Below are 23,597 nucleotides of genomic sequence, written 5' to 3'. Positions count from 1 at the left end.
GTAGTCACATAGACTGTGTCTTGAGGGTGGTTTGTGTAGCTTCATGTTTAAGGTATACTCTGGAAGTCATCAAGTAGTCACATAGACTGTGTCTTGAGGGTGGTTTCTGTAGCTTCATGTTTAAGGTATACTCTGGAAGGCATCAAGTAGTCACAAAGACTGTGTCTTAAGGGTGGTTTGTGTAGGTATGTTTAAGGTATTTTCTGGAAGTCATCAAGTAGTCACATAGACTGTGTCTTGAGGGTGGTTTGTGTAGCTTCATGTTTAAGGTATTCTCTGGAAGGCATCAAGTAGTCACATAGACTGTGTCTTCAGGGTGGTTTGTGTAGCTTCATGTTTAAGGTATACTCTGGAAGTCATCAAGTAGTCACATAGACTGTGTCTTCAGGGTGGTTTCTGTAGCTTCATGTTTAAGGTATACTCTGGAAGGCATCAAGTGGTCACAAAGACTGTGTCTTAAGGGTGGTTTGTGTAGGTATGTTTAAGGTATTCTCTGGAAGTCATCAAGTAGTCACATAGACTGTGTCTTGAGGGTGGTTTGTGTAGCTTCATGTTTAAGGTATTCTCTGGAAGTCATCAAGTAGTCACATAGACTGTGTCTTCAGGGTGGTTTGTGTAGCTTCATGTTTAAGGTATACTCTGGAAGTCATTACGTAGTCACAAAGACTGTATCTTCAGGGTGGTTTGTGTAGCTTCATGTTTAAGGTATTCTCTGGAAGTCATCAAGTAGTCACATAGACTGTGTCTTGAGGGTGGTTTCTGTAGCTTCATGTTTAAGGTATACTCTGGAAGTCATCAAGTAGTCACATAGACTGTGTCTTTAGGGTGGTTTGTGTAGCTTCATGTTTAAGGTATTCTCTGGCAGGCATCAAGTAGTCACATAGACTGTGTCTTTAGGGTGGTTTGTGTAGCTTCATGTTTAAGGTATACTCTGGAAGGCATCAAGTAGTCACATAGACTGTGTCTTTAGGGTGGTTTGTGTAGCTTCATGTTTAAGGTATTCTCTGGAAGTCATCAAGTAGTCACATAGACTGTGTCTTTAGGGTGGTTTGTGTAGCTTCATGTTTAAGGTATTCTCTGGAAGTCATCAAGTAGTCACATAGACTGTGTCTTCAGGGTGGTTTGTGTAGCTTCATGTTTAAGGTATTCTCTGGAAGGCATCAAGTAGTCACATAGACTGTGTCTTGAGGGTGGTTTGTGTAGCTTCATGTTTAAGGTATTCTCTGGAAGGCATCAAGTAGTCACATAGACTGTGTCTTCAGGGTGGTTTGTGTAGCTTCATGTTTAAGGTATTCTCTGGAAGGCATCAAGTAGTCACATAGACTGTGTCTTGAGGGTGGTTTGTGTAGCTTCATGTTTAAGGTATTCTCTGGAAGGCATCAAGTAGTCACATAGACTGTGTCTTGAGGGTGGTTTGTGTAGCTTCATGTTTAAGGTATTCTCTGGAAGGCATCAAGTAGTCACATAGACTGTGTCTTGAGGGTGGTTTGTGTAGCTTCATGTTTAAGGTATTCTCTGGAAGGCGTCAAGTAGTCACATAGACTGTGTCTTCAGGGTGGTTTGTGTAGCTTCATGTTTAAGGTATTCTCTGGAAGGCATCAAGTAGTCACATAGACTGTGTCTTCAGGGTGGTTTGTGTAGCTTCATGTTTAAGGTATTCTCTGGAAGTCATCAAGTAGTCACATAGACTGTGTCTTGAGGGTGGTTTGTGTAGCTTCATGTTTAAGGTATTCTCTGGAAGGCGTCAAGTAGTCACATAGACTGTGTCTTCAGGGTGGTTTGTGTAGCTTCATGTTTAAGGTATTCTCTGGAAGGCATCAAGTAGTCACATAGACTGTGTCTTCAGGGTGGTTTGTGTAGCTTCATGTTTAAGGTATTCTCTGGAAGTCATCAAGTAGTCACATAGACTGTGTCTTCAGGGTGGTTTGTGTAGCTTCATGTTTAAGGTATTCTCTGGAAGTCATTAAGTAGTCACAAAGACTGTCTCTTCAGGGTGGTTTGTGTAGCTTCATGTTTAAGGTATTCTCTGGAAGGCATCAAGTAGTCACATAGACTGTGTCTTCAGGGTGGTTTGTGTAGCTTCATGTTTAAGGTATACTCTGAAAGTCATCAAGTAGTCACATAGACTGTGTCTTGAGGGTGGTTTGTGTAGCTTCATGTTTAAGGTATTCTCTGGAAGTCATTAAGTAGTCACATAGACTGTGTCTTGAGGGTGGTTTGTGTAGCTTCATGTTTAAGGTATTCTCTGGAAGGCATCAAGTAGTCACATAGACTGTGTCTTGAGGGTGGTTTGTGTAGCTTCATGTTTAAGGTATTCTCTGGAAGTCATCAAGTAGTCAAATAGACTGTGTCTTCAGGGTGGTTTGTGTAGCTTCATGTTTAAGGTATTCTCTGGAAGGCATCAAGTAGTCACATAGACTGTGTCTTCAGGGTGGTTTGTGTAGCTTCATGTTTAAGGTATTCTCTGAAAGGCATCAAGTAGTCACACAGACTGTATCTTCAGGGTGGTTTGATAGCAGTTATGGCTGAAAATCTGTACATCCGTTACTTTCAGCCTGTACATCTGGTACTTACACGTCGTACATCTGACCCTTACAGCCTGTACATCCAGTACTGATTTCTTGTAATTCCCTTGCTTATAGCCTGTTCATATGGTACTAAAAAGCTGTACATCTTGTTCCTTTTGGTTTTGACAGTCAGTACATCCAGTACTGACAGCCTGTACATCCAGTACTGACAGCCTGTACATCCAGTACTGAAACCTGTACCTCCAGTACTGACAGCCTCTACATCCGGTACTGACTGCCTGTACATCCAGTACTGACGGCCTCTACATCCGGTACTGACAGCCTGTACATCCAGTACTGACAGCCTGTACATCCTGTACTAAAACCTGTACCTCCAGTACTGACAGCCTCTACATCCGGTACTGACTGCTTGTACATCCAGTACTGACAGCCTGTACATACTGTACTAAAACCTGTACCTCCAGTACTGACGGCCTCTACATCCGGTACTGACAGCCTGTACATCCAGTACTGACAGCCTGTACATCATGTACTAAAACCTGTACCTCCAGTACTGACAGCCTCTACATCCGGTACTGACAGCCTGTACATCCAGTACTGACAGCCTGTACATCCTGTACTAAAACCTGTACCTCCAGTACTGACAGCCTGTACATCCGGTACTGACTGCTTGTACATCCAGTACTGACAGCCTGTACATCCTGTACTAAAACCTGTACCTCCAGTACTGACAGCCTCTACATCCGGTGCTGACAGCCTGTACATCCAGTACTGACAGCCTGTACATCCTGTACTAAAACCTGTACCTCCAGTACTGACAGCCTCTACATCCGGTGCTGACAGCCTGTACATCCAGTACTGACAGCCTGTACATCCTGTACTAAAACCTGTACCTCCAGTACTGACGGCCTCTACATCCGGTACTGACAGCCTGTACATCCAGTACTGACAGCCTGTACATCCTGTACTAAAACCTGTACCTCCAGTACTGACAGCCTCTACATCCGGTACTGACTGCTTGTACATCCAGTACTGACAGCCTGTACATACTGTACTAAAACCTGTACCTCCAGTACTGACAGCCTCTACATCCGGTACTGACTGCTTGTACATCCAGTACTGACAGCCTCTACATCCGGTACTGACTGCTTGTACATCCAGTACTGACAGCCTGTACATCCGGTACTAAAACCTGTACCTCCAGTACTGACAGCCTCTACATCCGGTACTGACTGCTTGTACATCCAGTACTGACAGCCTGTACATACTGTACTAAAACCTGTACCTCCAGTACTGACGGCCTCTACATCCGGTACTGACAGCCTGTACATCCAGTACTGACAGCCTGTACATCCTGTACTGAAACCTGTACATCCAGTACTGACAGCCTGTACATACTGTACTAAAACCTGTACCTCCAGTACTGACGGCCTCTACATCCGGTACTGACAGCCTGTACATCCAGTACTGACAGCCTGTACATCCTGTACTGAAACCTGTACCTCAAGTACTTACAGTCTGTACATCAGATACTTAAAGCCTGAACATCCAGTACTGAAATCCTGTACATCCAGTAGTGACAGCTTGTACATCCAGTACAGCCTGTACATCTGGTATTGAGAGCCTAGCTGTGCTTCCGGTACTCCTGTTCTGTGCATGCGGTATGGCAGCATATCCATCTGATACTTACTGTCTGTTCATCCCATGCTGACGGACTGTATATCCGGCACTGAAAGCCATTATTTCTTATACTAACAGCCAGTATACCCAGTACTGACAGCCTGCAGTATATCTGGTACTGACAACCTGTACATCTGGTAGTATCAGTCTCTACAGCCTGTACTGGGCAAAGTCTACTTTTGGCACTGAGAAGTTCTACTTCCAGTCCTAACAACTGCCATTTCTGGTCCTGAAGAACTCAACTTCCGGTGCTGTCAAATTCTACTTTCAGTTCAGACATGCTACTTCCGGTATCAACGAATTCTACTTCCGGTTCTGACGAATTCTACTTCCGGTGTTGAAAAATTCAATTTCCGGTATTGACAAATCCAACTTCCGGTTCTGATGAATTCTACTTCCGGTCTTGAAAAATCCAACTTCCGGTTCTGATGAATTCAACTTCTGGTTCTGATGAATTCTACTTCCGGTCTTGAAAAATCCAACTTCCGGTTCTGACGAATTCTACTTCCAGTACTGAAAAATTCAACTTCCAGTTCTGATGAATTCTACTTCCGGTCTTGAAAAATTCAACTTCCGGTTCTGATGAATTCTACTTCCAGTACTGAAAAATTCAACTTCCGATTCTGACGAATTCTACTTCCGGTGTTGAAAAATTCAACTTTTGGCTCTGATAAATTCTACTTCCCGTTCTGACGATTTCTACTTTTGGTATCGAGAGATTGTACATCCAGTCTTTCAGTTCTTATAGATTGTACTTTTGGTACCACAGGCCTGTACATCTTCTACTGACAGCCTGTACATGCGGTTTTGGCATGTGTGTACATGTTGTATTTAAAGCCTGTACATCCTGAACTGCTCGATGTACACTGTGGATGTTCAGACTCCAAACAACAATGAAATGTGTCGTGAAGATAATGAATAGTTTGATTGTTAAGAATTTGCCTGTCCGACACAGTTAGGAAGTTGGTGATATCACCACAATAGCTGTTAGAAGACCACCTTAAAACAAGCTGCTTGTGTGCACCAGAGTATGTAGGTCTGTCACACAGTCTTGGCTGAGAAGTTTTTTCACTATAATTCCATTTTAAATGGCTACTCTGAAATTTAAGAATGATTTCTTGATAAGCCTATCATTTGACACATCAAGTGATATGAATACACAACTTTGATTGTCAAATAGTAACTACTTTTTTACCGTATGGAAGATATAAGGTTAAAAAAATGAACGTGCCTTCTTTGATCACAGGGTGTGTGTGCATGCATACTTGTGTGTATTCTGTATTTCATTTTATTAAATAGATGGTAAAATGAACACCACCACAATCGGAATTGCGAAAAGACAAGAGTTTATTTAAGAGGTAAACTGTTTGCTTATATGTTCATCTAGAAACATGGGTGGTAGGGTAGGGAAGCCTAGCCTAGCCTAGCCTAGCCTAATGGTTACAGCTTACGATCATCATGCCCAAGGCCCAAGTTCTTTTCCCCACATGGGTGCAATGTGTGAAGCCCATTTCTGGTTCCCCGTTGTCATAATTGCTGTAATTTTGCTAAAAGTCGAATAAAACCACACTAATCCACTTACTCACTCACTCACTCACTCATCTGGGATCAATCATATACAGAGACCAAGAAGTAGGACATGCCACTGACACCCACTGTTATCTCTCTCTCAGAAGTGAAAACAGTCTCTCAGCAGGTTCACAGCTGACAGATCTGCCCCAGGTATGCAGTAAGAGCTGAAATATCCAGACACATTTGTTTTTGCTTAAATCATTCAGATAAATGAATATGCAGATATCTGGATTTTTGTCGTCAAGGCTTCATTGTTGAAATGGTAGTGAGCATACACTTCTCGGTTCAAATCACTTCAAAAACAGCATGGTCCTTTTGATTTGCCAGTTACAATGGGTGATCGTTTTTCTGCATGGGATGATAACACTCCTTTTAGAATAATATAAGTGACAGTTCGACTTTTGGCTTCTGGTATGGTTCCTGACTCAATGTGTGCTGCTACAACTTGCTACATGTAAAGACGGAACCCAGCTTACACGTTGCTGTGTTCACCTTGGCTAGACTACAGTTTACCACCGGAACCCGGGGACTACTGAGCGCTCGCTAACAAGTGTGCTATGGCGAGAGCGCTCTGTAGAGCTACTGATCTGTCTCACTGTGCCACGCTGCTGTATCCTTAGCCCTTGGGCACCCCCTTTCTAGATCCTTAGGGTTAGGGCACCCCCCTCTATATCCTTAGGGTTAGGGCACCCCCTTCTAGATCCTTTGGGTTAGGGCACCCCCCTCTAGATCCGTAGGGTTAAGGCACCACCTTCTAGATCCTTAGGGTTAGGGCACCCCCCTCTAGATCCTTAGGGTTAAGGCACCACCTTCTAGATCCTTAGGTTTAGGGCAGCCCTTCTAGATCCTTAGGGTTAGGGCACCCCCTCTAGATCCTTAGGGTTAGGGCACCCCCTTCTAGATCCTTATGGTGAGGGCACCCCCCTCTAAATCCTTAGGGTTAAGGCACCCCCTTCTAGATCCTTAGGGTTAGGGAACCACCTTCTAGATCCTTAGGGTTAGGGCATCTCCCTCTAGATCCTTAGGGTAAACGCACCACCTTCTAGATCCTTAGGGTTAGGGCACCCCCCTCTAGATCCTTAGGGTTAAGGCACCACCTTCTAGATCCTTAGGTTTAGGGCACCCCCTCTAGATTCTTAGGGTTAGGGCACCCCCTTCTAGATCCTTAGGGTTAGGGCACCCCCTTCTAGATCCTTATGGTGAGGGCACCCCCCTCTAAATCCTTAGGGTTAAGGCACCACCTTCTAGATCCTTAGGGTTAGGGAACCACCTTCTAGATCCTTAGGGTTAGGGCATCTCCCTCTAGATCCTTAGGGTAAACGCACCACCTTCTAGATCCTTAGGGTTAGGGCATCCCCTCTAGATCCTTAGGGTTATAATTAAGGCACCACCTTCTAGATCCTTAGGTTTAGGGCACCCCTTCCAGATCCTTAGGGGTAGGGCACCCCCTTCTAGATCGTTAGGGTTAGGGCACCCCTTCTAGATCCTTAGGGTTAGGGCACCACATTCTAGATCCTTAGGGTTAGGGCACCCCCCTCTAGATCCTTAGGGTTATAATTAAGGCACCACCTTCTAGATCCTTAGGTTTAGGGCACCCCTTCTAGATCCTTAGAGTTAGGGCACCCCCTTCTAGATCCTTAGGGTTAGGGCACCCCTTCTAGATCTTTAGGGTTAAGGCACCACATTCTAGATCCTTAGGGTTAGGGCACCCCCCTTCTAGATCCTTAGGGTTAGGGCACCTCTTTCTAGATCCTTAGGGTTAGGGCACTCCCTTCTAGATCCTTAGGGTTAGGGCACCCCCTTCTGGATCCTTAGGGTTAGGGACCCCCCCTCTAGATCCTTAGGGCTAAGGCACCCCCTTCTAGATCCTTAGGGTTAGGGCACCCCCTTCTAGATCCTTTGGGTTAGGGCACCCCCCTCTAGATCCGTAGGGTTAAGGCACCACCTTCTAGATCCTTAGGGTTAGGGCACCCCCCTCTAGATCCTTAGGGTTAAGGCACCACCTTCTAGATCCTTAGGTTTAGGGCAGCCCTTGTAGATCCTTAGGGTTAGGGCACCCCCTCTAGATCCTTAGGGTTAGGGCACCCCCTTCTAGATCCTTATGGTGAGGGCACCCCCCTCTAAATCCTTAGGGTTAAGGCACCCCCTTCTAGATCCTTAGGGTTAGGGAACCACCTTCTAGATCCTTAGGGTTAGGGCATCTCCCTCTAGATCCTTAGGGTAAACGCACCACCTTCTAGATCCTTAGGGTTAGGGCACCCCCCTCTAGATCCTTAGGGTTAAGGCACCACCTTCTAGATCCTTAGGTTTAGGGCACCCCTTCTAGATCCTTAGGTTTAGGGCACCCCCTCTAGATTCTTAGGGTTAGGGTACCCCCTTCTAGATCCTTAGGGTTAGGGCACCCCCTTCTAGATCCTTATGGTGAGGGCACCCCCCTCTAAATCCTTAGGGTTAAGGCACCACCTTCTAGATCCTTAGGGTTAGGGAACCACCTTCTAGATCCTTAGGGTTAGGGCATCTCCCTCTAGATCCTTAGGGTAAACGCACCACCTTCTAGATCCTTAGGGTTAGGGCATCCCCTCTAGATCCTTAGGGTTATAATTAAGGCACCACCTTCTAGATCCTTAGGTTTAGGGCACCCCTTCCAGATCCTTAGGGGTAGGGCACCCCCTTCTAGATCGTTAGGGTTAGGGCACCCCTTCTAGATCCTTAGGGTTAGGGCACCACATTCTAGATCCTTAGGGTTAGAGCACCCCCCTCTAGATCCTTAGGGTTATAATTAAGGCACCACCTTCTAGATCCTTAGGTTTAGGGCACCCCTTCTAGATCCTTAGAGTTAGGGCACCCCCTTCTAGATCCTTAGGGTTAGGGCACCCCTTCTAGATCTTTAGGGTTAAGGCACCACATTCTAGATCCTTAGGGTTAGGGCACCCCCCTTCTAGATCCTTAGGGTTAGGGCACCTCTTTCTAGATCCTTAGGGTTAGGGCACTCCCTTCTAGATCCTTAGGGTTAGGGCACCCCCTTCTGGATCCTTAGGGTTAGGGACCCCCCCTCTAGATCCTTAGGGCTAAGGCACCCCCTTCTAGATCCTTAGGGTTAGGGCACCCCCCTCTAGATCCTTAGGGTTAAGGCTCCCCCTTCTAGATCCTTAGGGTTAGGGCACCCCCTCTAGATCCTTAGGGTTAGGGCACCCCTTTCTAGATCCTTAGGGTTAGGGCACCCCCCTGTAGATCCTTAGGGTTAGGGCACTCCCCTCTAGATCCTTAGGGTTAGTGAGTAAAGGTTAGGGTTGGCTTACCTTAGATGTGATTATATCCATATATATCCATCCATTGTGAATTTGAAACACGTTTCATATATCATTGCTTGATTGGCTGCATGACATCTTGAAAACAATGGCTAGGTGTGGCTTCTCGCTTTGATGAATGGGTAGGCGGGACCTAGCTCTGCGCATGCGCAGTAAATGAAAACAAACCATAATAGTTTGTTTTCATTCACTGCGCATCCCCTGACCTGTGTGGTAATGACTCGTTAAACGAGCACTAACTAACTGTGATCGCACCAGTGGTCCCGAGTTAGCGTGTCCGTTCGAGCCCCACCAGCACAGCGAAAAAATCAGAGAAAGTGCGCCCCGTAAAGAGCACTACTCCCTTCACCTTCACTGAAATAACTGTGGTTTCTGATGAAAAGCTGTTAACTGGCACATATTTTGCTTTGACTTTTAGTTTAGAAAAGCATCGTTTGTTTAAATTCCAACTGCAGTATATATCAACACGATATGGATCAGGATGGAAAACACAATGAAAATACAGTGTATTGTCATGGCATTTCCTACGACAGAACTCGAGGTAGTGCAAGTCTTACGTGTCGTAGCATCTATGAACATTTTTTTTATACATTATCAACCCGTATGTTATTTCCATTGGTAATTCTTTAACTATTGCCGCATTAAAATCTTACATAGAGTTCCCGTACAATCAGCAGCCACCATGTAAGAAATGAGAGAAACCTCCAACCAACGAGTTTATGAGGGTCTGTCACCTGGGGGAAGGTGTGTCAGCTGGAGGTATATACATGGGCCACCTCCAACCAACGAGTTTATGAGGGTCTGTCACCTGGGGGAAGGTGTGTCAGCTGGAGGTATCTACATGGGCCACCTCCAACCAACGAGTTTATGAGGGTCTGTCACCTGGGGGAAGGTGTGTCAGCTGGAGGTATCTACATGGGCCACCTCCAACCAACGAGTTTATGAGGGTCTGTCACCTGGGGGAAGGTGTGTCAGCTGGGGGATGTGACATCTGTGGAAGGGTGTGTCACCTTGCGGGGGGTCTGTCACCTGGGGCAGGGTGTGTCAGCTGGAGGTATCTACATGGGCCACCTCCAACCAACGAGTTTATGAGGGTCTGTCACCTGGGGGAAGGTGTGTCAGCTGGAGGTATCTACATGGGCCACCTCCAACCAACGAGTTTATGAGGGTCTGTCACCTGGGGGAAGGTGTGTCAGCTGGGGAATCTGACATCTGTGGAAGGGTGTGTCACCTTGCGGGGGGTCTGTCACCTGGGGCAGGGTGTGTCAGCTGGAGGTATCTACATGGGCCACCTCCAACCAACGAGTTTATGAGGGTCTGTCACCTGGGGGAAGGTGTGTCAGCTGGGGGATCTGACATCTGTGGAAGGGTGTGTCACTTTGCGGGGGGTCTGTCACCAACGAGTAGCCCCTGGAAGGTCTTTGTCACCCATTTGTGATTATTATACATCCCTGACAATTGAAGAAATTCTGTATAGAATGTAGCAGTTAGTTAGAAGTATTTTAATTACGTTTTGAGGAGCAGTTCCTAACTCATCTGTATCCTTTTTGGTTTTAAATTCTGACACTACTGTATATTTTTACATATACTTATAAAAATGTTATACACCTGCTATCCAAGCAGTTAATCGATTGCATCAGAAACACCAGTCTTCATAGTTTGCAATAAGACACATATAATTTAATAGAACTTAAACAGATATAAGCTATAACAGAACTTAAAGCTCTTAATATAAATAGTCATTTATGGAGATTTGTCTCAACAAGCAACATATAATTCTGACCTCCCAAGAGAATGTGTATGACAGAATTACATTACATATGTGTTTTGATAAAATTACATTGACAAAATGTATATTACATAATATAAATATTAATATTTAGTATTTCCCATGACCTACCATATATTATCCAACTTTAACTTTGTATTCTGATTTTCAGTCAACAGTTCTTAAAGAAAACTTTAGGTTATGTAGGTTTGTTAGAAACTATCACAGAAAATGTGTTTAAAATGAAATACATGTTTTTGATGACATAAATTCGAATTTATGTCATCAAAAACATTTATTTTATTGAAATGTGTTAATGTGTTTCTGCATTTATGTATATTTTGACCAAATTAACAGATAATATGTACAATGGAATAAAGTCCTGCATGTGTAATTTAATGTAAAAGAACACACACGCCATGATACAAAAACTCAGAGCTAAAACATTGTAAGTGCAGCTATAATGTAAAGTAGGAAAAGATTCTGCCTTTTTTTATATATTTGTGTAAGAATTTGAAAAATCTATATATTGCAGCAAAACATGAAGAGCCGTCTCTAATAAATGCACTGTCATCTTTTTCATAACTCTTGTATGTAGACACTACAGTAAAATGTCAACCTTTTGCTGTTTACAACACTTAACAGTGCCATTTATTTTACTAGAAATTTAAATTTATAATCAGTATGAATATATGTATGTTTTTAGTTATGTAATGAAAAAAGGAATTTTGAAAGTGCACTTATCCTAGAAGTAGTATTGTTTCTTCTGTGTCTGAGATAATAAATGCATATTTTCATGATATTCCCTTTTATTAAAAATTAAGAAAAAAAATATTTGAATTATACCCTTAATTCAGGATAATTAAAATGCAGTAGAAATTTGCAATGTTTTTATGCATTATTTAGCCAAACAGTGATTATATCATGACATCACTGTTGCAGGCCTTAAAAAAGTAGATTTTAGTTATGCCCATGTTTATCGTACTTTCAACATTGCATGGCTACATGTAGGTGATGATTGACATTATTCATCCATTACTGTTATTTTACAATTACTTGACTATTGTTTCTCATTTCTCTCTCTACCTGCTAAAATATCTGTGTTGTCAAATTCTCAATGCCATCTTGCATGACCCGATGAAATTTGCAGAACAAAACTTTCATTGTTTCACATTTAGCGCACAGCATCAGCTCATTGCCGCAGTGAAATTCATGAATGCAGCCATATCGGCCATAATACTGAAGCAATTTGAGTGAAAATAATACAGTGCAGTTTTAAATGTGTGATACTGAGACATCTAGTGCCAGACTTATATCACAGATTACAAAATCTCGAGAAAACAACAAAACATGGCCTGAAAATTATCAGCTGATTGGACACCGCCTCACTTCGAACTGCTATGTTGTGATTCATTCTTACAATATAAGCAGTCCTGCCCATCCCAGGAGCATCACAGTATCATGTAATAAATATTTCAGGACATAACACTTGATATATCGTCATAAAAGGGAAAAGATATACACTCCATGCATCAGTGTGAACGTTACCTATGACAGTGAAGGCCATACTGGTTAACTGTCTCTAAGTGGAATAGTAACACATATGGTGCACATCGCTCTTACGACATGCACTGTCAGTTTAAGGTTGTTCCATTCAGATCAACCCACTAACTGGATTAGGTAAGGGAAGATAAATTAAAAATATCGCCCATTCACTCAGTGTCAGATAGGCCCACTTATCACCACCAATACACTGCTGATAGGTCATTAATCCAGATTAGCAGACCTTGTCTCATGCCAAAACACGTGGACACTAGCACTTCACTCGTACATGGTCAGCGGTAGATCAAAGCTTTGTTTGGATGATTGTATCAGTTCTGTGTTGAGTTAGTGAGTTCATTTGAAAAGTTTACCGCCTGGAAATGGAAACGGAAACAGAATATCAGAGACAGTCACTTTTATAGCCTAAGAGATAAATGTTTTAGGGGACTTCACCAGAAGTTGAGTTTTTCGGATATTTGTTGTCTGGGTATCTGGGGTCTTACTGTACATGCAGCCTAACCCATGTTAGACTCGCGTCCCCTCCCGACTACCCCCAACTCCACCTTGCCAGTTGACACATCTGCCCCAGGTATACATGTAGACTAACCCATGTTAGACTCGCGTCCCCTCCCGACTACCCCCACCTCCACCTTGCCAGTTGACACATCTGCCCCAAGTATACATGTAGACTAACCCACCTCCTCCCTCCCAGTCGAAGATCTGCCCCAGGTAGACATGTAGATAATACACACAAAAAAGATGCAAGGGGTGTTGCATGGTTTAACTCTTTATTTTTGTACTTTTGTACAAAGTTGAAATTGATGCATTAAATAAAATCAATTCATAAGGAGAAATATATACAAGGATATTATATCTGTATCTTCTTTCAATAAAATGAAAGTTTATTTCATTGACACATTTTCAGTTTGTATTGGTCTGGGTTGTTAGTGTTGTGGGTGTCGCTGGTAGGGCTGGGATGGGTAGAACAAATTGGAATCGAGTACCTGCATGGTTTGTAGTAGATTTATGAATGATTTATCATCATGTTGGGAGAATGAGAAGATAACCATAAGAGTGTCAAAGTCAGCTGCAACAAGTGCATCCCTGAATTCCCCATACATTTTAGAATCAAATTATAAATGGTCTCTTGTCACCAATACCAACTGTGTAAATAAAACAAAACAAAAGATTCTGTGTGTAAAAATAAACACTGTGCTTGAGAAACTGTGATCCTTTGAAATGTAAACAACGAAAAGTTCTGATTTTACACTATATAGCATTTTCTGAAAATTTCCGACATCCAGCTGTCTATTCATTGCTTGTAATGAGTCAATACCTTTTAGAATATGCATGGCAAGAGTATCTCTATGTGATCTGAGTTACGTTGACTTAATGTTGAACATAATGGAATTATGCCCCTTATCTTTGTATGTGCATAACCTCTCTGTTGTTATTTGGCGTCACAGAAGAACAGGGCAATTACTGTGAGTCATGTTTAATCTTGAGCACACAAACCTATTTCATGTATGCTTTTGTCGTTCAGATAGCAGCCTGTATTTTCATGGCTAACGCTAAGTGCTTTTATCGGTGCACTAAGAAAAACAGAGGAGTTGACTGTTTTTTATTACATAACAAAATTTTGTCTGTTTCTCAAACAACTGTGGTAGTTGCAGTTATATCTGTACGAGCAGGCAGGAAATTTACTATTCTACATTTGTGTGTACTTTTATGGTTGTATGCAGATCCAGGACCAATTCTCGTACAACAGTCAGTTTTCAAGTCTAATGAAAGTGTGCGCCTGAAAAAACCTCAGCAACCAGGGAGTTAACCCAGGTGACATATCCTCCCCTGAGATTGCAGATACTCCCTTACCCAAACATGTCATATTTCCTTGAGGTGAGCATGTTGTTTCTTGAGTTCAGCTGGTTATTTAGGATTTTCCCAATTTGACATGATATGGTTTCATAAATACACCATACATATACCATTTAGCTACCAAATGTCGTTGATCAGTTTTCTTTATTGTAGTGGATTATGCAACAGGGGTTGTATCTGATCGGTAGACAAGGGGAGATAATTTAAAACATTTGGTGGAAGAGTAAGCTCCCTTGGTGTGCTTTTTGTCTGGTTCAGCATAGTGAAACATCAGTGCCCAGTGGCCAAAAAGGACAGAAATTGAGTGACTGCATACTTGATTGCTGTATCATGAGGAAGCCATTTTATGAAAAGGACACCAAATATTTTGTGGAATAGTTAAATTGTTCATGATTATTAATGTGTTTGTTGAAGAAAATCTTCCGAGATGTCATATAGTGTAGAGAGAGCTACTTTTAGTAGATGAGGTAGCACTACAGTGTCACTCAGTTCAGTCAAGATATTTAATACCTATGTAAGTACATCAAAGTGGATCCTTTGCTCGGGTCTTTTCTTTATCTGTATGCCGGCATGTTGTGAGGATAATAACCCTGCAACAAGTTGAGTGTTTTCAGTGGTTGTCCGGACACCTGTGCTCTGAGTGTGTCTCAGACGAGAAGTGTGATCCCTGAGTAGTAATTGTACCAACAGCCAGTAAGATACAGATGCTGTTTAAGATGAGGGATGTCATTGTTTGAAACCAAACTTAGTCACTGACCTAAGAAAGTCTTTCATGGACTCTCTGAACGTTAATATTATGTCAGCAGGTCTGTCAGTGTTGCTCAAGCACAAACTGACCAAGCAAAACATTGTCTAGTATTCATTTGTAGCATTTAGATTTAGTTTATAAGTCAGGGTTCTTTGTCATAGCCTACATATTATTTATGTCTCCAAGGTAAAACTGTATTATTGGGTTAAATGAACACCTCTGTCAAGCATTCTCTGACTGGAAGGGAGATAATCCAGTTCCTGAATCAGTTTGATGGTGATGTAAGAGGCAGGTGAAAGGGGGAAATGTGGAGATAACATAACTCTTGCTTGAGCTGTAGGGAATATTGAATTCATGTCGCAGGAATGAGCTGGAGTTCACTGACATATGAGTTCTTGTTGCTCAAACACTATCTGACCAAGGAGAACCGTCTTGGAATTATTTTACATCGTTTCAGGTAAAGTTTTAAGTCAGGGTCTTTGTCACAGCCTGAATATTATGAGTTAAAGACTTTGGCTCAATCCTCTCAAATACTACGGTTAACAAATCTGATGGCTTGCAGAGACTTCCTCCATTCTAAGCACTGCTTCTAGGTCAGTATTGGTTTGAAATTGAACTGAAACTGGTTGGCTTGACATGACATGACCTTACATGAACGTTACTACTTGCATACTCTCCCGTGTTACTCAATACCAGGTTTGAGCCTTGTCACCTGCATAGGGTTCAGTCATGTATCATCTATACTGTTTTTCTTCCTCAGACCTAGAACACGTTAGGGCTGGAACACGTTAAGCTATGGTTGGGTTACCCCTTTAAGGTCCTACAGTTAGGGTGCCATGCTCTTGGTGGGGAACCACGTTAAAGGTCTGAGGGTTAGAATGCATTGCTGTGGGTTGGCAGTCCTTTAAAGATAAGAGATTTAGGACACCAAGCTGTAGGTGGGACACCCCTTTAATGACTTTTGTGTTAGGGTGCTATGTTTTGGGTGGAACTCCCCTTTCAGAGTCTTAGAGTTACGGTCCTGTGGTATGAGTGGGACACCCCTTTCAGTGTCTTAGGATTAAGGTGCCATGGTATAGGTGGGACCAGTGTTTGCAAAATTATTTTTTAAATTACCAGCTGGCGATAAGTGCCTGCAGGCTTCAAACTTTACTGGCCCTGAATGAAATCTGCATTTGGTTAAAGTCAACCCCACCCCCCTTCTCCCTACCCCCCTCCCCCAAAACAGAAACAAAACAGACTACATTATACAGTCTCATGCTGTTTCTACAAAATCAAGCTAAGCCTATGGCACAGAGGGGTTGATATTTGTTAGAGTGGTGTTGACATCCCAACGTCAAAGCACTGACATACCAGGAAGTGAAACTCTAAGTTATCGTAACATGATGGATGATTCCCAGACATTAGTAAAGAACACGTCCGGAAACATTCCAGTAGAAAGATGGTTCACACATAATTTACCCGCACATATTTGAAACTGCCGACCCCATACAATAACAACGGGCGAGGACCACCGGGCCGGCGGTTATTTCAAGTGCAGGGTAAGACATCCCTTTCAGAATCCTAGGGTTAGGTTGACATGCTATGGGTGGGACACCCCTTCCAGAGTGTTAGGGTTAGGGTGCCACATTATGGACAGAACACCCCTTTCAGAGTCTTAGGGTTAGGGTGCCATGGTATGGGTAGGACACCCCTTTAATGTCCATGCGTTTGGATTCCATATTATGGATGGAACACCCCTTTCAGAATGTTAGGGTGCTATGTTATGGGTGGGACACCCCTTTCAGAATGTTAGGGTACTATGTTATGGGTGGGACACCTCTTTCAGAATGTTAGGGTACTATGTTATGGGTGGGGCACCTCTTTCAGAGAGTTGGGGTTAGAGTGCCATGGTATGAGTGGGACACCCCTTTCAGAGTCTTAATGTTATAGTCCTTTGGTACAGGTGGGATACCTCTTTCAGAGTGTTAGGTTTAGGGTGCTGTGTTAAGGGTGGAAATTTGATAGAACAGAAAGAGTGTGTTGTCCCTGCATCTGGGCAAATTCCCAGTACACAAACATAGGGTCAACTAACAAGCTGCTGCTGATCAAGGTAAAAATTAGAAGTTCCTGAATGGTATTTTCTGAAAAAAGAAAACACATTTAGTTATTGGCAATGAAAGAGCTGTCAGCCATAATGACTAAAAACAAAAACATTGGGTCCCAGTGGTTTTCAGTGAGCTTTGGGCTTGAGAAGTGGAACACTGGGAGGGGGGGCACCCCTCTGGTGTCATGTTATTGGTGGAACACTCCTTTCAGACTCTTAGGGTTATGTTGCCTTGTTGAGAGTGGAGCCATGTTGTGTGTTGTGGAGGGGTACATCCTTTTCAGTGTGGTCGGTTCGCTCGTCAGTCTGGGATATTGATGGGATATTGCTGAAAGCGTCATAAAACTGAAACCACCCACTCCTGTTCCAGACGTAAATGTTGTCGAACTATGTTGGGGTGAATACAGCAAAGTCCTGGGATGGTCTGGGCAGCCATCACTACACTCTGAAACTTGTGACAAAGATGGGTCACCCTTATTCATCTGCCCTGTCTTGGCGTTGTTACATGTGGACGTCCAGAATGTGGTCGATTGATGATGTCATTTGTGTTCTGGTAGCATCTCACCAGGGCAGAAATGGCAGTTGAAAGGTGCAACCAGGGCATGCCTTGAGCCTTTCAAAGCAACAGTAGTGTATGGCATTCATTTGCTCTGTTTCTGTTTTCTGGCATGCACGTGCAACAATGTATTGCATGTCTCAAGGACGAAACCACTGATGTCATGGAATGTGGTACGTGCATGCATGTTTGATACATGTCACTAATCTCTGAGTTGAAATCCTTATGTGTCTATACAGGTTTGACACATTTAGATTTTAAATATTTGTATGCACAGTTTCTTTATGTGCCTGGTATATATTTGTATATTGAGGAGATGAGGCTTCTTGTCTAGTGCGACAAGGTTATTTTTGACCAGAGGTTGCACCGAGTGCAAGAAGGTCTTAATTCAATAAAGTATGCCCTGATATACATGTGTATATTCAAGCAGCAGTTGTTGAGATGCCCTGTGATCATGAACATTGTGGATTTTTCTTCAGGTACACAAAGAAGAAAAATCCAATTATCCTGACATTTGTTATGCAAAAGCAAATGTGTCCAGTGATTGAGGGTCTCACTGTGTAGTCACGTAGTAGTGACATACACTCTGGAGCAAGTTATTGCTGTTACCAGATATGTAGGGATCAATCACTGTTGACATGCTATGTGATCTTGTTTCCATGGAGACAACATCATGTTGGCAAATATTAGTCAGGCTAGTACGAATATGACTGTGTTAAAGTTGTTGTCCACATCTGGCAAGTAACATTGGCTTGTAGACATCTCAACTTTTCTTAATGTGCCTGAAGTGTAAACATATTTGTGTAGGTACGGTCAACAGTGGACCTAACATTTGCAAGAGAAATCTGGAGCAAACCAACTTTGTACCAATGTAATGAATTGACAAGGACTTGGATCCAGGGATGGTGGCACAGTTGTTATATCCAGAACAATATCATTAAGATTGCTGAATGGCGGTTCTGTTTTTACAGCCGAGATAAGTGTCATATTATCACCTCTGAAACATTTAAGTAACCGCCTAAATACACACAGTTAGCCATATTTTCAGATTCACTCTCGTGTCTTTGTAGCAAATAAAAATAACGTCTACTTTTAGTTGAAATTATTAGTTATTTAATGTTCTTGCTACTAGCTAAGACAACATAGTTTTGGGTTTGTTTCCCTGCCATGTTGTAATTTCCAGTAACACAGGCTGATGCTGCAGCTAAAGCAGCACTCAACAGATCTGTGACACCAGTTCTACTTCCCTTCACTCACAACAAACTGATCATCAGACCTTACCATTAATGCAGATGAAGTGGGACACTCCAGTGGATATGAATAGGTTAGCTACAATTAAACCATCTGGTGAATATATCTACTTGGGTTTTCAGTCCAGCTTTGAAGAAGTCATTATGCAACAGTCGTTTTTCTCATGGCAGATATACTCAAAATTCCTGTTGAAAGATGCGGTGTCTCTATTCTGTATCCCTTGTGACGAAAGTATCACAGTCAAGCCTCATAAGGGATAACGTTTAGTGTAGAAACAGTAAAGGGTATTTTCACCCATGTGAATTTCCATTTAATCATTGCTTTGAAAAGAAATATAATTGTTTCAATTTTTTTTTCATAAATATTTTATGTAAACAGATAAACAGCACAGTAGCCAGCACCTGAAGTAATAATGTAAATCCAGCTAGGGTCCATGCAGGAAGCACATGTACTGTAAGTCCCCATGGTCCTTAGTTATGGTGATGTACCTTCAGTTGTTGATTGTCCATAGTTTATAATTTTCTGGTTGTTTTTAATATAGTTTGTCACCAGGTTTAAATATTCTTGCCAATATGACCAGAAATCTTAATTCACTCACTCACTCACATACTACTTTGATGATAATTGTTGAATAAAATACTGAAGATCCATCAGAAACATCTCTCCAGATATACAATGAATACTTAGAGTGTGTGTAATATCATGATTTCTACAATATCATGGTCGCCCTTCCTTTGATGATGGATGGATGCCACAGGATAGGTTATAAAACAAATAAAACTAAACTCACTCACTCACTCACTCACTCACCATTGTTAGACACCAACCATACCTGTACTGTGTTAAAGGACTCTACAGTTATACTGGTCAGTGCTGGACACCAGCCACCTCTGTACTGTACACAGACACAAAGGAAGGTAGGGTACACTGGTCAGTGTTGGACACCAACCACCCCTGTACTGTACACTGTCAGTCTTAATTAAAGGGAGGCAGGGTTCACTAGTCAGTGTTCAACACCAGCCACCCCTATTGTGCACCTGACGGTGACAGTCTTAAAGGAATAAACTGGTGGTGAGGACAATTGGAACTTCCAGTACTAAAAAATTCTACTCTTAGTACTTACAAATTCTACTTCCGGTGCTGAGAAGCTCCACTTCTGGTGCCACCAAATTCTACTTCCGGTGCTGAGAATCTCCACTTCTGGTGCCAACAAATTCTACTTCCGGTGCTGAGAAGCTCCACTTCTGGTGCCAACAAATTCTACTTCCGGGTCTGACATAATTCTACTTCCGGTGCTGATAAATTTTACTTTCGGTGCCGACAAATTACACCACTGGTCACAACAAAATTTTACTTCTGGTACTCACAAATTCTACATCCTGTACACCAAGTACGAAGACTGTACAGACTGTACATGCAGTACTCACAGCCTGTACACCAAGTACTACCAGTTCCAACAGACTGTACATCCAGTACCGACATCCTGTACGTCCAGTAGTAACAGTGCCTGTATTTTCAACATGTCATGTCATATGTGTATGTCCAAACAACAATAGAACAGATTGTGGCAAAATGTAAACATGAACGGTCAAGAATGTTCCTGTCTGACTCTGTCAGAAGCTGGTAAGATCTGTACAGTAACTGGTACAACCGTAAAACAAGCTACTTGTGAGCAACCGTGCATGTAGATCGATGCCAAACAGTCGCATCCAAGTATGTAGATATATGTCAAACAGTCAGCTTTACAAGTAATAGTATAGGTGCAATACAAGCAACGACGTTTCCACTAGACACTAGGTTCTTTAATTGTCAAATAAGGCTGGGAATTTCTTCATGAGATTTCTATTTTTACATGGCTGCTCTGAAATTTAAGACCGATTTCCCGCTAAACCTTTCATCTGACACATAAAGTGATATGAATACACAGCTTAGATTGTCAAATTGTAAATAATGTTTAGCTTATGAAAGATCTCCGGAAAAGCTGTACCTTCTTTGATCACGTGGCGTGTGTGTATGCGTACCTGTGTTCCATTTGATTGATTAGATTGTAAAATAAACTGCATGACATAATTATGAACTTGCCAGTGGACGAGATCATTTTAAGGGTAACAGTGGTTGCTTGTATTCCTAGAAATTTTCTATTGTTGGGCCTTCATTCTTCAATTGTTAGTTGCTTTTGTGTTCTCTGATTTTAAGTTTCACGGTGTTCATCTTGGCACAATAATATGCAGAGACCAAGAGTTCTCAGACATGCCACACTAAGCTCGGAGGTGACAACAGTCTCCCAGCTGAAGGTCTGCCGCCAGAACTCATGTGTTCGAGGCGTGACGTCATATCTGGCGATGATGACGTCATGACTCTGTCCCCGTCTCGGCTGTGTCCGGACATTGGACTGTGTACTTGAACCCAGTTATTGTTGACTTCCGGAGGCCGACTGACTTGTTTACAAACAATAGATACGAATGGCTTTGGTCTGAAAGTCCTGTTGTTCTTTTCCATACCCAAATTAATCCTCGATGTACTGCCATAATTATTATAGTATATTATGTTTAAGACTCTATATTTCTACAGAAATACCCTGAATGCATCAACAACACATACCTAATTCATTTACGCACACATAAAATATTATTTGCCAAGTCACTTGACCGTTGTAGTGTCAAAGGTAAATTGATTGACGTTTCAGAATTTATAATTACAGTCTGTCAACAACAAAAGAATTTATCAATGTTTCACAGTGATGGTTTGTTTGCGTATTTGTTGTGTCGGATTCAACCACGGTAACCCCGGTGAGGTAAGTGAGTGAGTGAGTGAGTGAGTGAGTGAAAAATATGGTATTCAGTGCCAGACCAGACAATCCAGGCGACCTGCTGTATGCCATTGCAGTTACCATTATATATGTGTCCAAAGTTTGTTTTTCGGGTAGTAATGCATGACACAGAAGCATACACATGGCACAATACACGTTTTCAAAAAGAAGAAAAATGTTTTGCTTGAGTGTCAAAAATTGTACATATTCATAGTACGTTGTCCGGTCAGAAATGGCCTACGAGACACTGAATTACAATAGAAAAGACTATTTGAGAGCGCTAAAATATAATTAAAATGTATCACATAATCATAAGAGAGGTGTAAGCACAATACTCACGGATCTTTCTTTAAATTACTACATTATAAGAGGGGTTTTTTTTCTGCGCCTAAACATAGCGCTCACTGTAGCGACAAGTGGTGTGGAGAGCTGAGGATACTTCCTAAGAGATGGTTTGATCTGTGGAGGACTGATTAAAGAATTGTGAGTAAATAGCATTGGCTTTGGGCCACAACGTAGAGATCGGATATCTAAATAAAATGGACATGAGGTTCGAAAATGTGTCATCTTCAACTTCAGAGTAGTTGCAGTGTTTACCAACTTCTACCCCTGAAAGGAGAGAGACACATCTCCCTTCCCTGAGAGCGGTCAGAGACTGAAGGAAACATAAGGAGAAGCTGCCAGAGTATTTTTGAATATTGTAAATGTTCTCAGTTTGTTACCTTTGGCCTGTCTATTATAATTCAATAAACCTCGATACCAGAAACTTATCTCTAATTACGAGAAAATCCCTCAGAGTAAGTGGAAAAACATCATCAGAAATTAATCTGCCTGAGGAAATTTAAGACCATGTTATCCCAGCATTTTCTTAACCTCAGGGACCAAGTTTGAATGCAGCTAGTCAATCTTGATACTTCATTCATATTTAATTTTCTCCAAAAATAGTTTCTATTTATTGTTTTGAAATACAGGAGAGCCACCCCATTTCACCCGTAACTGCAAGATTTGCTGACTTATGACCAACACCAAGAAACCGACAAAGACCTAAACGATCTTACAATCCTTCCATCTTGCATATTTTAGGATAATTGTATTAATTATCTGTCTGATTATCTCAAATATGCCCAGCTCACATGACGTCATCGGTCTGTCGGTGACAATATACACTCCTCAACAGTGGTCAGTACGTCCAGCACCAACTTGTTTGTTTTGACAGTGTTCCATGAAGTAACGCAACATTGTTACACAGTTATTGTCGCAAACAGGAAGCGTTACTTACGGTGAAATCCAGTTCTGGAGTATGACAACTTTTCTTCAGCAAACCTAACGCATATCTTTACAAGAAATAAATAAACAATTCAGATGTTCAGAATAAAATACAGGTTTGTTGTAACCTACATTTTTAATAGATTATATTAGCCAGATTACAAAAATAGTAAAATTTGTAATTTGATTTTGTTTAATTTCAGAGGGAGATGCTGACGAAAGAGAAAATATTGTCAGCTCGGATAATGCTTCTCGATTCTGCATATCCTTACTTGAACAGCCGCATCCATGTGTGTATTTAAAGATGAAAAGAATAAAGTTGATTTTAAATTCTGTACAAGCTTTTGTTCTTTGTGGAGTACTGTGTGATTTTGTGTCTGGTTTGTAACACCACATTCAACAATATTCCAGCTGTATGACTGTGGTCTGTGACAGTCCAAGTGCGTTAGGTGCAGGAGCCTTACCACACGATCCCGTTAGTCATCTTGTTTCCTGAAAATCCAATTGCAACCCACGTCTTCACGGGTAGCCTGTAGACCAGCCATAACACGATGGTTACAAATTATATCCGCTAGGGTGCAGCAGTTGCTCTCCTGTGGACCATGGAA

General features: G+C 42.1%; 1 long non-coding RNA gene across 1 annotated transcript in view; it reads left to right on the top strand.

Annotated features, from left to right (window-relative positions):
- LOC137260003 (uncharacterized) overlaps window positions 1-23,322 on the top strand; it is a 50,657-nt gene extending 27,335 nt beyond the window's left edge. The window contains exon 3 of the long non-coding RNA XR_010954723.1: window positions 23,193-23,322. This is a non-coding gene — a long non-coding RNA (uncharacterized lncRNA). The remainder of the gene's footprint in view (window positions 1-23,192) is intronic.
- Window positions 23,323-23,597: the final 275 nt, after the last annotated feature.

This window comes from Haliotis asinina, chromosome 13 (genome assembly GCF_037392515.1).
Source record: "Haliotis asinina isolate JCU_RB_2024 chromosome 13, JCU_Hal_asi_v2, whole genome shotgun sequence".
NCBI lineage: Eukaryota > Metazoa > Mollusca > Gastropoda > Lepetellida > Haliotidae > Haliotis > Haliotis asinina.
This window is presented reverse-complemented; position numbering and strand designations above follow the sequence as displayed.